Source organism: Nannospalax galili, unplaced genomic scaffold, assembly GCF_000622305.1.
Source record: "Nannospalax galili isolate Female #2095 unplaced genomic scaffold, S.galili_v1.0 scaffold205, whole genome shotgun sequence".
Classification (NCBI taxonomy): Eukaryota; Metazoa; Chordata; class Mammalia; order Rodentia; family Spalacidae; genus Nannospalax; species Nannospalax galili.
The window spans coordinates 642,583-659,496 of NW_008353921.1; the positions used below are offsets into that span (position 1 = coordinate 642,583).

The 16,914-nt window shown below is 44.3% G+C and overlaps 1 pseudogene; it reads left to right on the forward strand.

Annotated features, from left to right (window-relative positions):
- Positions 1-8,573: 8,573 nt before the first annotated feature.
- LOC103748395 lies at positions 8,574-9,358 on the forward strand (annotated as a pseudogene).
- Positions 9,359-16,914: the final 7,556 nt, after the last annotated feature.

Below are 16,914 nucleotides of genomic sequence, written 5' to 3' on the forward strand. Positions count from 1 at the left end.
TCCCTACCAAGCCTGCACCTGTGCCCTGTTATCCACAGTAGAAACATCCCTGTAATTCCAGCTCTCCTAGGCTGGACCTCTTTGCTGGTTTCTCTGCCCCCAGGCATTCTGATCTCTATGTATCCTTCACACTGTGCCCAGAGCAATAGTTGTACACAGCTCTGATCACCTTCCACCTCTCCTCAAAAGTCTTTAATAGCATCCCACTGACAGGGGCTGTGGTTTTTAAGTCCTGATTGACAGGGCCTCTCTGGGGCCTCTGGGAATGAGACTAGGGTGAGAGAGGTTATGTTCACTGCTTCCTTCATTCCTATTTCGAACTCTACAGACCCATTTTCATCTGCTTTGCATATATATTGGGCTTCTGCATAAGATTTCATTTGAGGACAAGTTTCTCCTAATGTAAAGAATATCTTGGGAAAAAAAAAAAACATCTGTAGAATTAAATCCAAACCTCTTAGCTTAGCATTTAATGTCAAAGCTCATCTCAGAGTTTGCCCAATGTAAGCCCATAGACCCAATTCACCCTATGGCTAGGAATGGCTTTTAAATTTGTAGATAATTTGTGTGTGTGTGTGTGTGTGTGTGTGTGTGTGTGTGTGTGTGTGTGTGTGTAGTCATGTGGAGGTCAGAAGTCAACCTTGAGTGTTGTTCCTCAGGGGCCATCCATTTTGTTTTTTGAGACAAGATCTCTTTATTGGCTTGAACCTTGATAAGTGAGTTAGGCTGACTTGCCAGTGAGCCCCAAGGATCCTCTTGTATCTGTCACTGAGATTTTATGCATGCACATTCATGCCTGGCTTCTTGTTACATGGGTTCTGGGGAATGAACTTGGGTCCTCATGCTTGCAGGACAAGCACTTTATAGGACTGAATTGTAGCCCTGAATGGTTGCATTTTAAATGACTATATAAATATATAATAACCTCATTTTGGTCTCTTGGCTTACAGATCTTTAATATTTACTGCCCGTCCCTTTAAGAAAAAGTTTACTGATCCCTAATCCAGCTCTGATATTTCTTGGCATGAATAACTTCCAGAGTTTTCACATGTTTACCCTACAGAGCCTGGCTCAGTACCTTGTTTATGAGAAAAAAACTCATTGAATATAAAAGTTAATGGACTGCAGGCCTGGATGTTGTTCTAGCATCATTGTTCAGATTAGTAGAGCCCTTTTCACCCCACTAAGTGTCTTTGGGAAGTAAATTATATTGTCATTCTGTATATAACTGACAAATGAATTGAAAGGAAGATCAAAAACCACCAGCAAATCCTGTGATGGGTTATATTGTCTTTGATACTAAGGGCATCTCTCAGAAAGACTCAAGTTCTGGTTGTTTGAGCTAATACTCAGAAATGACAGGCATTATAAAGAAGAATGGCCTTAAAAATAATTACTATGCTTCTATTATGCATGTGATGGGTTCCTAGAACTGATGGTATCTTTGCTTGCCTAATTTTCTTAAAAGGATTTAACCAGTCTATCTGATTTTGAAAAGCAGCATGAGGTATGTTAACAGAAACCCATGTTGGGACACAAATGCAGGCTCATGCTATGTACTGAATATTTTGTTTAGAGAAAGGCTGTATTTAGAAGGTGGGGGAGGAGTGGTCCTTTCATCTGATATTCTAGGAAATGAACCATTTTGATACTTTCAGTGCCTAGAGCCCAGCATGGGTGTTTATCTGTAATGGGTCCAACTTTTAGAAGATGCCGACTCAAAATGACCTGGATATTATCCAAATAAGCACTTTTAAATTCCCAGTAATAACTAACCAACCATGAAGAATAACTCAATTTCAGTTGAATTTAATCTTATTTGTAAACAAGTGCCTACAGAAATTCCCAAGTTCTACATAATTTAAAAAGTTGAGGTGTAGAAACATACTTCTCAATAATTTCCCTGACATCTCGTTTTTAAAAATACATTTGGTTAAGAAGTATATTCTGAGAACCACGTGTGATTTCAGATTCAAGGACCAGGGAGGGTGCAAAGGACAGCCCCACCACGCTCTGTATCTCTGAACCAAGACAGTGATTTGGTACCCAGGTGACATGCCAATCTCAATATAGACTTCTTGTTTATTGTTGTGATCAATGACTCTAGGAAAACCACAGGAGGGTGGAGGGTTAGAGACGGACGGAAATGATGTTGTTATACGGGATGGTCTGGGAAGGTGACGGTGAGCAGAGACTGGCAGGAATTGACTCTGTCATGTTTTATAATATTTTTCATTCTTAATTTTTTTGTAGTGGTAGGGACTGATTCAGGGTCTCACATATGCTAGGCAAACACTTTGCTGCTCAGCTACATCTCCAACCCTATTTTTACTTTTTGAGACTGAGTTTTACTAAGTTTTTCAGGCTGGCCTTGAACTCACTGTTTGGTCCAAGCAGGCGTTGAAGGTGCAGCCCTCTTGCTTCAGTTTCCTGAGTGGCCAGGGATATAGACTCATACCACCAGTTTCATTCTTCATTCTTTTTTTCTAAAATTTTATTTATTATTTTTATTTTTATGTGTATGAGTGTGTTGCTTGTACATGTGTCATGTAATGCCTACAGAGGTCAGAAGAGGGCATCAAATTCCCCTGGAACTGGAGTTATGGACAGTTGTTATCTGCCATGTGGGTGCTGGGAACCGAACTCGGGTCCTCTGCAAGAGCAGTCAGTGCATTTAACTGCTGAGACATCTCTCTGGACCCTCCTTCTTTATCTTTGATTAGTTGTGTTGAGTATGTTTTTCAGAAGGTCTCTGAATTCCCTCAAGGAGTCTCAGATCTCCTAATATTGAAAGAGACCAGCTTTCTCTCAACATCCAGCGGAAAAAATATCAAGAACTGCCTGAGAAACCTGTTAATTTCTTGTGCTTAGTTTTCACAGGATTTTCTCCTATGGGAGAGTGAGGAAGGGTTAGAATTCTACCAAGAGGAAGAGGGCAGAGGAAGGGCCAGAATGGACCCTGGGATGAGAGCGGTGCCTCTTGCTGCCTGGTAAAATACAATGGCTATGATTATTGACAATCACACCTGTTGAATTTCTTAAAAAAATAATTTTTAAAATTTGCATTGTGTGTGTGGGCAATACACATCCTGGTGCACATCTTTAGAGATCAGAAGACAACTTTTGGAGTTTATTCTCTCCTTCCACCTTGATGAGGGTTCCAGAGATTAAACTCGTAACCAGGCTTGCATGATGAACACCTTTACTCACTGAGTTGTCTCACTGGCCCACCGCTGTTGAGTTTTGCCTTGTGCCTTCCTCTGGGTGATAGCCTCAGCATGAACTTATCCAATCTTCCCAGCTATTCTAGAGATAGAGGAAGTGAGGGTATTAGCTGAATGGAGCCTACTGCAGAAGGCAGAGATGGTGGAACTGCTCCCTGGGACTGTAACTCTGATGAGGATGGACTGTACCTGTTTTCCTGTTTACTGTTTCCTCGAAACAGCACAGTGCTCAGCTATCATTGATGTGCTTCATATTTGTTGAATGAATGGACGAGTGTAAAAATTGTACTAGCAAAAGTACAGAGGCAGGAAAGTAGACATAGGTAGGATGCCATCCATTCAGAGAGGTGGGGAAGTCAGAGTGGAGGAAGTTGTAGCATAGGTGAGAGGAAGCACATTGAGATAAAGTTGGAAAGGTGTGTTGGGACCTAGAGTAGAAACAATATTATGAATGAAAACTTTCTGATTCTTGGTGGCATAAGGAAACTCCATGGCTTAGGCACCCTTGGCATTGAGTTGGAGCTGTGTGATGGTTTTGACCAATGGAGGGAGTGGGGGAGATTTCTCCTCAGACACCAGTTAAGTACTGCCGGTCTTATCATCTTTCCTTGTAGCAACCCATAGGCTGAGATGACCAAGTCTCAGTCTGTCTCTGAGTCACGCAGTATGGAGGTAGTGTTGGGTCAAACTTCTTCAGAGGGGTGGATATATTCATGATAAAATGTTAAGTCACAGAGAGCTGTGCACCTGTTGCTGTCACATATCTTTTTTTCTGTCTTGACAAGTGCATACCCTGATTCCTGGGGTCCTTGAATATCAGGTTAAGAGTATCCTGCTCTCAAAGAGCAATATGCCCCAACCCTGTTGCCTGAAGGCTTCCTCCATACTCAGCTAGAGCTGGCCCAGGATATGGGGAAGCCTGAGAGCTCATCCTCATAATTATGGTAGGAGAGTTAATTCAGCATGACTCTATGCACATACACAGAAGACGAGAACCTGGTGGACTGTTATACAGGAAAGCCTTCTCTTTCTCCCTGTGCTCCAGTGGTCTTTATGGCAGTTGAAGCCTGTTAGCTGAGTGCCAGAAATGGTCCTGGCAAGAAGGCCTGATCAGAGAGACTAAACCCTAAGGTCAGGTGGGATGTGAAATTTATTTTGAAGTGGCTTAAATTGCAGCGTCTACATGATTGCTGATAGAGGCATGTCTTAGGTGTTGAGGTGCTGAGGACACAGGGAAAGCGGTGGTTTCAACTTCATGTCACAGGATTTGTAAAACAGAATATTTTTGGCAAAAGTATTCTGCATGTTGTTTCTGTATCAATAGATGTCCTTGCCCCTCATTCACCTAAGGGAATGCTCATTCTCTGATAGGAATGGTGAGGGGGTCATCCCTTCTTGTGGCATGCCCTAATGAGGACATTTTGTTGGTCTCTGATTTTCCAGTATTACAAATAAGGCTACAACGAACACCCATGTACACATGCCCTTGAACACATAGCCAAATGCTTTTATGGTGCAATGTCTGGGTCAGAGGGTATGAGTCTTTTTCATTTTGTTAAGAACTGCCAAATTGCTACCCAGAATGGTTACAATAATTTCTATCCCAGAGCATGGTGGTTTTTAATGTCCTTGATCCCCTGAAAACTCAGCACATGCTTTGTTTTCTACTAGGAGTTGTAGACCTTTGGAATATGTGTTTGGCTCAACTCGTTTCGCTTAATCTGTGACTTGGGCCCTTCACAGGAGTCCCATCCAACCCACAGGTACTCGCCCTCACAAAGCTCACATTTAAGTCCTGAAAAATGGGAGGACTTAATCCAGTCCTATCAGATCTAAATCAGAACATTTTTCCCCTTTTGCCATTTTAAATTACCTTTCAGCTCAGCCTCAGACTGAGTAATTCAGAGTTAATGGAATATGAAAGTCATGGTCTGTGGCATGATTGTGGGTACCTAGCCAGAAGCAAGCAAGATTTATTCTCTTGGAACCCAACTGGGTTGAGAAGGGTGATAAATCAGTAGGCCTATTGCTAGCTCCCCTTCAGCTATAAGAGTCATTCCAGTTTATCAGAATAATCATCTGAGGCTCGAGACCAGAGATAAACAGCCAAATCCACAGTCCCACTATGTGGTAAGAGGCAGAGATGTTTTTCTGAAATCTCTTTTCCATTATGTATTTAGATAGGATGGGAGACATGTGACTATGTAATGATAACCCAGTGAAAGGCATCAATCTGTTTTGGCCCAGGACACAGACTTGGACTCTGCCCATGGACACTGCTGGCTGAGGCTGCTGGTCTACCTAGGAATATGCTGTGGCAGATCTTTAGAATCACCTGCTCATTTATGTCACCCCATGGCATGAACCCAGGCTATACTTGGTGTGAACCCAGGCTATACATCTCCATGATTTGGCTATTCTCTTGTCCACCATTCTGGCTCTCAGCTTCTCTTTTGGTTGTTCTGTTCTGTAGCAACTGTTCCCTCAGAGAACATCATGCTGGCTTTATCCCTTGACCTTGGGACTGACCTATTGGTGAACACATCATGACATGGAGCTCATGGAATGAACGTCACAAATAGGTCACTGTCATCACAGTCCTCAGGCTCCACTCTGCACATAAGCCCACAGAGAACTTTGCAAAACAACCTCAAATGTCAAGTGTTGTATTCATTGAATTCTAACTCAGGTTCGTACTAAACTACTTTATATTCCCCACTTCCTGTGATCCCTCAAACCCTCCTGTGAAGTCAAGACAACCACTGTGCCCATTTTACAAGTGAGGAAAGTGAAGCTTGGAGTGGATTTGTTCTAGTTTGCTTGACAGTTGCTGTGATAAAATGCTCTGACCAAAAGGAACAGGAGAGGAAAGGGTTTGTTTGGCTTACACTTTCAGGTCCAGTCCATCATTGAGGGAAGTCAGGACAGGGACTGAAGCAAACCATGGAAGAATTGGCTTCCTCAGTGGTCCTGTTCAGCTGGCTTTCTTATACAGCCCAGGCCCACCTGCCTAGGAGTGGTGCCCCACCGTGGGTTGAACTCTTCCACATTAATCATCAGTCATGATCTCTCATACACATGACCACAGGTCAGCCTGATCAAGGCAGTTCTTCAGTTGAGGTGCTCTCTTCTCACGTGACTAGGTTGTGTTAAGTTGACAATAAGACCTAACCATGACAAGATTTCTAAGGATTTGTTCAAGATCAAAGAAGCAGTAGGTGAGTGCACAGTTTGCTGCTCCCATGTTCATTTCTATGCAAAAAAATGCATCTACACAAATGCATATGCCTACAGACATGCACATGCATAAATGTTCAGATAAATATACACATGCACATGTATGCACATGAAAACAATCAAGAATGGTTAACAAAGAGCAAGAGATTGAGGCTCAAGATTGTTAATGTGAACAAAAGCCTCGACTCACAGCCATTGTCTCTTTACGCTTCCTCACGCTGCCTACTGTAGGGACACATATATAAAGACGGAGTAGGGCTGTTGGAACTGGGGATGTGGCCTGGGGAAGGTCAGGGGCTGGGACTTGTGAGACTTCTCAGAGTAAGCTTTAATTTGAGATCTAGACTGTGAACCTATGGAGTCAGATAAGTTATGTTTTTTTTTTTTTTTTTTGTATAAAATTAACATTATGAGCCAGGCGTGGTGGCGCATGCCTTTAGTCCCAGCACTCAGGAGGCAGAAGCAGGTAGTTCTTTGTGAGTTCAAGGCCAGCCTGGTCTACACAGCAAGTTCCAGGCCAGCAAATAGGATTCTCATTATGTGAGCTGTCTCTGGAATCAGATTCAAGTGAGATGTTGGATCTCAGACCAGGGGAGATAGTCCCATGATATCTCAGGGTTCCAGGCTGAGATGTGTCCATCAGAGTAGGATTCATTTGATTACTGGGACTAGAAGTCTTTCTGACCCATTGACCATGGACTCTGTAGTGTGTACTAGCTTGGGACAGGTCCAGTCAACCTCCTGCTTCTGGGGCAGCTTGTTATGTTTATTATGCAGTTCACCTGCCCCCTTCAACCCTAACCCTCTTTAGAGATCTTAATGCATCTGATCATATTATAGACGTGACCTTCAGATCTGGGATCTATTTTTCTCTGTGTCGTCTCTGCTCAGGTCTTTTGATTCAGTTCCTGTTAATTTCCTAGGTTTATTTCATACAGGGAGCTATTTCCTTGCTTTCTGATTCTCAATGGATGTTTTGTTGTAGTCCCCAAGTATTCAGTCCAGTTATTCTGTTGACATCCCATACTTGTCTAATTAGCCAGCTTTGGAGATCATCTGCAGACAGGTCCTTTGTGCACTGAAGGCCTCCAACAATCTTTCTGTCTTAACAGGTTCCGGGGAATGTGTTCAATTTTCAAGCAAGGTAGAGCAGAAGTGCTAGAAAATTATGTTATCAGATTAGCATGAAGCCTTCTTGCTTCTCCGTGGGCCAGCCCTGCAGTGTGTTCCACGTGATCATCAGAGCATCTTCAGTAGAATGAGCTACAGTTATCCACAGTGGATAACCTAAGGGAAGAGTCCAAGCACCAAAGTCAGACAGATGAGAGGGAGAATCCTGGTTAGGTCATTATTGACTAAATGACCTTGGGCCAATTACTCTCTGAACCTCATTAATCTTTTAAACAATGAAGATAAATACATAAGTTTCAGAGTCGTCAGGAAGATCAGTGAGCTAATGTATGCAGAGGGCTCAGTTCAGTGCCTGGCAATTAGTAGGTGCTCAATAATGCCAGACGGACCTTCATGTCCCCGGAAACAGAGGCTGGTGTCTTTTAATTATGATATACGCAGATTATCTCCTCAGTGAGGACTGTTTGTACAGAAGTTAGGGCATGACAAAGTGTTAAATGTGGGTTTGAGCATCAGGAAAGGTAAAAATCAGGCAGCTTCCTCCAATGTATTGGGGGACCCCACCTCTCCTTCCTCTGCTGTTGATACTCACTGTTTCCCAAAGGAGCCCTCTGCTTGCCTGGCCTTTCACTTTCATCACCTGGTTTTATCCTTTCAAATGATTTCTTCTCCCCCATCCTCATCCGTTGAAACCTTCCTCAGTCTTTCATAGTGTGATATAGACCAAAATATACCTTAGACTCACTGGAAGAGCATTTCCAGATTTCATGTCTGGAACTCACCTCTAGATACTCTGATTCAGTAGATTAGAGATGGAGTGCATGTACACTGATGTATGCACTGATGTATGTATTCTAGGAAGAATTGCTGGTATCACCCAAACAGCCCAAGCATTATAGCCAAACTGATTTGACTTGGCTGCCTTTATATCATTGGACAGTCCACTCAGCTGCTTGGGGGCTGAGTTTCCACACTCATAAAATGGAGATAATAGTAATACTTATCTTGAGACCCTGTAGAGCTCCCAGCAGCCCAACGGCCGGAGAGCCCTTCCTGATCAGAGTCAGTGGGGGTGCAGCCAGCGGCAAATCTTCTGTTTGTGCTAAGATCCTGCAGCTCCTGGGGCAGAATGTGGACTATCACCAGAAACAGGTGGTCATCCTGAGCCAGGATAGCTTCTACCGAGTCCTCATCTCAGAGCAGAAGGCCAAAGCCCTGAAGAGCCAGTTCAACTTTTATCACTCTGATGCCTTTGACAATGAGCTCATCTTCAAAACACTCAAATCACCGAGGGGAAAACAGTCCAGATCCCTGTGTATGGCTTTGTTTCCCACTCTCGGAAAGAGGAGACAGTCACTATCTACCCAGCAGATGTGGTACTCTTTGAAGGGATCCTGGCTGCCTACTCCCAGGTCCAAGACCTGTTCCAGACGAAGCTTCTCATGGACACAGATACAAACACTCGACTCTCCCGCAGAGTATTGAGGGACATCAGTGAAAGAGGGCAGGACCTTGAGCAGATTTTGTCTCAATACATTACATTCGTCAATCATGCCTTTGAGGAGTTCTGCTTGCCAACAAAGAAATATGCTGACGTGATCATTCCTAGAGGTGAAGATAAGCTCGTGGCCATCAACCTCATCATGTAGCACATCCAGGATATCCTCAACAGAGAGCTCTCCAAGCAGCAAACCAATGGCTATCTCAATGGCTATACCCCTTCACGCAAGAGGCAGATGTCAGAATCCAACACCCGGCCACATTGACCCCATCTCCATACCACAGCCCCCGGCTGCAAGACCTTCGAAGAAGGGATTAAGAGGTGTCCATCAGCTGTACATAGTGTCTCCTGTGACATCACTATATTTAAGAAAACACCATGGAGATGAAATGCTTTGATTTTCATTTTTTCTTTTTGTACTTTGGAACAGCATATCAAACAGAACTTGACCCTGGACTTAAGTGACAAACTGTGCCAGCTGCTACTGGTGATGCCTAATTATGACTCCAATGTGTAACCAGTTATAAATAAATAAATAAATAAATATATATATATATATATGGATCTATTTTTGTTTAAATGTAAAAGTACTGTAAAGCTGTTTGCCATAAGTATTCTGCAGGGCCCTGCCTGTGCTTGTGTATTGGGCCTGAAGCCTTACTCAGAGCAGGGTCCCTGTGGTCCATGTGGGCATTTAGAGCGATGTGGAGGAGGGCAGTTGATGGCTTGATGTCCTGGTGCTCCCAGGAACTGGATCTGATAGAGACATTTTTTTTCTTTCTTTCTTTTTGGTGACTTGAAATTAGTTGAGATCTCAACTCAAAACTCAATCTCAGGGAAGAGGCCCACTGAGGAAAGAGCAAGTTGTCTGTTGTGGGAGACAGGCTTGAGCCTAGGGTGAAAGTCTTATTGACAGCCATACAGCAGGCCTGAGGCAATGGCCTGACTGCTGGAGCCACGAGGAATGCCTTGTAACATTTGCTCCCATTGGCAGATCATGAGACTGATGCCTAGAGCTCACCACTCCTAATCACCACCCTTGAGACTCCAAATTGCAACACTTAGATAATGCAACAGCCTGGGTCACGTGGCTCCCAGGAACCCAGGCCCATACAGGAAACCTATCATGCTAATAAGGTGTCTGACTCGCTATGTCATGATAGGACACAGCCCTGCCAAAGATCTGAGTTGTAACTTCTTGATTGGACCCCTACCCTTATATAAGCTTGTGCCCTTCTGCAATAAACTAGATCTGCTTAGCGGAACCTGCTCTCCTATGTCTGAATGCAGCTCTGCTGACACAGTCTCCTCACCGGCCCTGGGGTCCAGGACCAGGCAGAAGCAGCGATGCTTGGAGATAGTGCCAGGTGAGCGGAAGAGTGGCCACAGCTTGCTGCCACAGCAAGGAGTGAAGGGCGGCTTCCAGGGGATCAGAGGCGGCACCCAGAAGGCGGCACCAGGGGGATCGGTTGGAGGCAGCACCCGTGTGATCAGAGTCAGCACTGCACGAATGGAGAGCGACCGCAGGGGGCGCCCATTCGAGCGGAGGAGCAGCGCCCGCCCAGAGACAACACTGGGAGAGTGGAGGGGTGGTGCAGCTGGTGGCGGCTGCAGTCTGTGACTCTTCTTGCCGCACTCTCCACCTCTGGTTGCCTGGGTGGTTCCACGACTCCTTCCATCTGCTATTTCTCAGTCTCCCAGGAAGCCAGAGATGCCTTTCTTCCTGGTGGCAATTTTGCAGGGTCTCTTTCCAAGCAAAAAAAGTAAGAGGAGAGGGTAGAACTGTGTCTTCTAGCATGTTTAGGGAGTCACTGGTCTTCCCAGGAAAGTGACTAGTCAGATTACATGGGCACATTATTAGATATGGAGTAACTCCTTATAGGTTGGACTTTGGTTAAAGACCTCTAACCAGCTGCTCACAGGGTGCTCAAGGAGCTCTGCCCCTGTAATAGGTAGGCACTGACTTCTATCCCTCTGAGCTGGGGCTGGATGAGAATGGCCTACACTTTACTCCTGAGGGCAGCAGGATGAGTTACTGAACTATACCATCACCACATGAATATGGCAGCCAAGCAAGAAAGGGCTAGGAGAAGGGAAGTATTTCTTAGAAAGTATTTAAAGGGAGGGTATTTAAATTATGGGTACCTAAGCTGATGTCTTCGGTTGAAAATACCTGAGGTAGTGATTTCTGGCTTTTCTAAGTACTTCCTCTTGGTGGGAACTCCTGCCCTGAGGAAGTAAGTTACTGGTATGCTGTGAGGAGTGCTTGGAGGAAATAGGGGCCAAGAAAGATGGAAACAGGAGTAAGGTACAGTCCTCAGCCTCAGAGTCTAGCTATGGAAGACCCAAGGATTGTCATTGATGGTCATCCTAGTGCTTAGTGGGCCACATGCTTAATCAGTCCACTGTGTCTGTTGGCACCTGGACACTGGAGCACCTCCATCTGCATGGCTCTCAGAGCCCACTGAAGTTTGGACTCTGTTACTATCTAGCCATGCTGAGGTTCCTTCTGCCAGCTCCGTCCAGCCTGAATACCCCTTTTGGGACTTAAATTTGCCTCCAAATCTGTTTTCCTATTTCAATAACATTAACCTAGTTCCCAGTGGAGCTTTGCCACCCTTGAGATGAGGTGCCAGGAGGCCACAATTCAGGCTCTGCATCAAGTGCCCACAATGGCAACTCCTGCTGGAACAGGGAGGCTCCAGGCACCTGTGTTAAAGGCTCACTCTCGCCAAGACAGATGTATCCTGGAGTGTTTTGGGAGGAGTCTTTTTTGCATCATCTTCACGTTCATTCTCGAGCACTTCTGAGATGAAGGGTAGTTTAGGGAGGGCCTGGGCTAGGATGTGAGCACACACAGGCCCTGACCTTACTTGGGGTTGTATGTGCTCAGGTGGAACCCATCCCTGCCTACAAGAGCCTTGGCTTCTCAGTGGGTAGCACGCTCAACTTGAAGCTCCCAAGTGCCAAACCACTAGTGCATTGGCTGCCTATCCCACTACATTGGAGGATGGATTCTTCTAATCTCTGAACCTTTACCTAGCTTCTTCCTCATCTACCTGTGGTGTTGGGACCAAGCATCCAGGACCTCTGAGCAGTTTGCTCCTAGCTTAGACACACCTCCAGGACTGCCCTGCCCCTATCCCCTTGGGAAACAGCCACCAGTTTTCTGACTTGGCTGGAAGTACTGGACAGTGTTTGCTGGGTATAGGGAAGGATGGGAAGCTCTACCACTGGTTAACCAGGCTTTGGCCAATCGTGCATCTGAACTTGATCTTTCTATGGGAACATTGTAGTCTGAGTCTTCTAAGAGGTTCTGGATTTCTGATTTCAGTGGAGAGTTGGAGGTAGGATTATTAGGAAACCAGGGCATTTGTCATCTGGGCACTCTTAGCTCTTCAGAGAGGAGGCACAGATGAACAGTTGTACTAGGTTGATCATGTGCACAGACTCCCTTGGCTTCAGAGCCACCCAACGGTGCTTGCTTCCTCCTACCTGCTCACATATCGTCTGTGACCTGAGTGTTCAGGAAACATCTGAGCCTTGTGTCACAGAAGGGCCCAACTTCACACTTCACACTGATATACTTTTGCTGGCCCATGTTTTCCATTTGAGTAACCAGAGGCTAGTGTAAACAAAGATAGGGCTCTACCTAGGAAGTGTGCAACTCCTGTGACCAATAAATAAAAATTTTAAAAATTAACAAATAAAGAAAAACCAACATATTTGGGAATGAGTTTTTTTTTTTTTTTAAGAACTAGAAATAGAGATGGTTTATTAAGAAAAGTCAAGCGCTCTTCAGTGTGGAAGTAGGCTAGTGAGCAGGGATGCACATGTACTCCAAAAGTGGTGACCCAAGAGTCATAGGAGTCTCTATATGACATTTGCATAGCATTGAGTCTCTCAGGTTTGTGTATCATGTGCTTTTCTACTGCAGGCTCTATTCACTACTCCCATGGTGAAGAAAGGCTTCCAGTATTTCTCTGAAAATTGTCCTCAGTTACACGTTAATCTTAATGTTTCAGTCTCCTGTCCCTACTCTGTTACAAGGGCATTGTCAAGCCTGGCTGAGCTCTCATCTAGACCCTCTGCCCCTGGCTGTGGGGGTGGGCTCCTAGTCATAATTCTATCAACCTTTTTTGTTTGGTTTTGGTTTTCTTGGACAGGGTCTCCCTAGTCCCAGCTCTCTTCTGCTGGGATGAAATGCAAATCACATCTGGCCTTGAACTTTCTGCTATTTTATCTTGCAGTGCTGGGATTAAATCCAGGGATTCCTGCATGCTAGGCAAGTGCCCTAGCACTGAACCACATCTGTTACCCTGCCCAAATTGTGGCTACTTTGACCTGGAAGATCTGCTGTCAAACCTTCTTTCTGTTATAGAGTAAAATTTGTCATTGTGATATCCCCGAGAACACTAATCCAGTTTCTTATGTTAATTATGAAACGGGGAGAAAGAGGGTCCCCTAGAGGGTTCTTAGTCTCATTCATAAAAGAATTTAAGAATGGACCCAAACAGAAGCCTTTATAATTTTATTAGAATCTTAAAGAAAAAGTCCTCAGGGCAGGTAAGCTGGTAATCTTGGCAGCTGCCTTGAAGAGGTGAATAGTGGGAAAAAGGAAAGAAAGCCATGAAGCCACGCAGGTTTAGAGCCTGTGTGGGAGGTCAGACATGTGGCTGACTTGCAGCCACATGGCTGGGAGAAGGAATCTTTAGAGAAAAAGTGAAGAAATACAAGATGCTAGGGGCAGCCTTAAAGAAAGCATGTTTAGTAAGAAAGGCATGAAGAAGGAAAGAAGAAATTTCCCTTTCCTGAAGAAGGAAAATGGACAGACTTACAGAGTCCTGTGTGACTGTGGTTGGTCTGGAAGATCTGCGGGGATCTGAGCTAGTTACAGGCAGGAAATATTTGCTACCTAATTAACACAGCAAGTATTCTGCCCATCTATTTAGCATAATTTAAGATGAACCTGCCTTCTTAGGAGTGGTTCTATCACTAGGTAATTGACCAGTGAGACTGGAAAAGTGGGTCCTCCAACAGATAGACTAGACATTTTTATAGTCTGTCCAGTTAAACTTATGGGGCTTAATGATACTCTAACAATTAGACCACATTAAGCCATTCCTAGTCCTTCAGCCAGATTTAAACATGTTTTCCTTCCATTCTCCCATTTTCCTGTTTGTGTTTCTATTATGGTACTTGGCATAGTGATCATTGGAGTAAAGCTATCCATGTGCATTCCTTTTCATAGTCAGCCTGAGCTTGAACATGCTGCTGAGGACTGGAGTCCTGAGGACTAGGGATAGTCAGGGACAGCACATTATCTGCAATGTCTTCTGTAGCACCCGACATAGTGTCTCACATGGAGCCTGTGCTCAATAAAGTTTTGTTTAGTTGAATATTAAACCATAAGAAACTAATGTATGTGGTTATGTTAGATGCCAGCAATGATGCATTTCAAACAGGCTTTTGATTAATCATAGCACCCAGGACTGACAGTGCATTTGGAAATTGCCAAGAGGGCAGTAAACGTGTATAAAATCTGCTTTCCCAGACCTAGATGAGATCCCTTTGTTTCCTGGGGCCCTGGTTGCCAAGCATCCACACAGGTCTTTGGGTTGAGTGATTCACAGGGCTGTCTCTGGGCTACACTCTGGACCCTTTGGGAATACTCCTGGCTCCGCTCATACGTCCACTTATAAGTGCAAGCATTTGGTTTGCACAAGTATGGGGACTGGAAGTCCTGTTCTTTCTTCTGAATTTGAGGCTCATGAGCTCATGAACTTTCCATTTGTGTCTGGTAACTTGGGCTCTATCTCCACAGAGAGCTGTTCCCTTGCCTCAGATTGTAGCTGTCCCCTGCAGCCTGAGGATCCTGCCATACTGTTATTAGTTCCTGTGCTTCTTGGGCTGCTCTGTTCCCTGAGGAGCCAGCAGAACTGAGAGTTTGCTATAAGAAAAACCTCCCTCAGGGGACAACTGAGTCCAACTAAGCAGCCCTTGTGGGGAGTCTGGTGGTAAAGGCAGTGTACCCGGGGATCTTTCTAGGAGATGGGTATTTTTGTAGAACTGAGGATGTGTGACTAACAGCAGTGTTTCAATGTATTGTTATTTAATTAGTTCTTTGTTGATGGACATTTGGATTGCTTCTAAATTTTAATCAAGACAATCAATAATACATTTATTTTTCATTTATCTTTACATGCTTCTCTGGTTACCTTTTTGAATGTATTCCTAAATTTGGAAAATTTATGAAATTTATGTCATAAATGTATCATTAGATATATTAACAAAATACATTCCAGAATAGTGTGCCAATTTGCCTTTGACTTATGGAACTTAAGAAATCTCATGTAAATTTGAAAGAAAATTAGGAAAACAACTCAGTTTTTCAATAGCATCTAGGAAATGAAAGCAGCTATCAGCAGTTAACCAAGGAACAGAAATACAAATATATGGGGTAGTACAAAATATTTCTGAAAAATTAAAGAAGGCCTAAACAAATAGAAAGATAGTCAGTATTGATGGATTGGAAGGCAATTTCTCAGAAGAAGAAATACAAATTGCTACAAAATAGTTAAAAATGTTCACCAAACTTAGTGGCCAGGAAAATGCAAATTAAAACTACTCGGGGATTTCATCTTACCCCTGTCAGAATGGCTAAAACCAAGAAAACCAAGACAAAAAACTGATGGCAAGGATGTGGGGAAAGGGGACCCTTATGCACTGCTGGTGGGAGTATAAGCTGTTATAACCATTGTGGAAATCAGTGTATTTCCTCAGAAAGCTAGAACTAGATCTACCATATGACCTGGGCATATGTTAAAGGATTCTCTTCCTTAGGACAGAGACAAATATGCTGATCTTTGTTCATAGCTGCTCTACTAACAATAGCAAGGACATGGAAACAGCCTAGATATCCATCAACTGATAAATGGATAAGAAAAAAATCTGGTGCCTATATACTGTGGAATTGTTTTTGAACCATCTCTCCAGTCCCTACTGTTTTAAAAATGGATAAGTGGATCCTTATCTTCATATGACATTGGAAGGGGCCTGTGCTAGATAGCTTTAGTGTCAAATTGACACACCTGGGTTGAGGGAGCCTCAATTGGGGAATTGCCTCGATTGGACTGGCCTGTGTCTGAAGGGCATCTTCTTGATGAGTGATGTGGGAGGGCCCATCCCACTGTAGGTGGTGCCACCCCTGGGCAGGTGGGCCTGTGTTGGATAAGAAAGCAGGCTGAGCAGGGGCCAAGGGAGCAAGCCAGTAAGCAGTGTTCCTCCATGGCCTGTGCTCCAGTTCCTGCTTCCAGGTTTTCTGCCTTGGGCTCCCTGATGAACTATGACCTGGGAGATGTAAGCTGAATAAACCCTTTCCTCCCCAAGTTGGTAGTAGTCAGAGTGTTTTGTCACAGCAATGAAGAAACAAACCAGGACAGAGATTGGTACCAGAAGTGGGGTATTGCTGTGACAGACCTGACCTTTGTGTTTTGGGGAGGACTGTGGAAATGTTTGGCACTTTGGGCTGAAAAAGCCATTGCGTGCTCAGAGTTTGTTGCAGTGGAGCTTAAAGAGTTGTAGACGATGAGGGCCTGGCTTGTGAAGCTTCAAAGGGAAGCGGAGACTATCAGGACTGTTCGTGTGAGATTTTGGATTGAGAATATGTGGGTTCTGGTCAGCTGGGGCTGAAGAATCAGCTGTGATTAAGAAGAGACCAGAACCTGAAGCAAAACGTTTGCTTTACTGGGACAATTGATGCTGACTAGCTGGGGCTGAAAAATCAGCTGTAAGTAACAAGAGACCAGCATCACTGTGGTG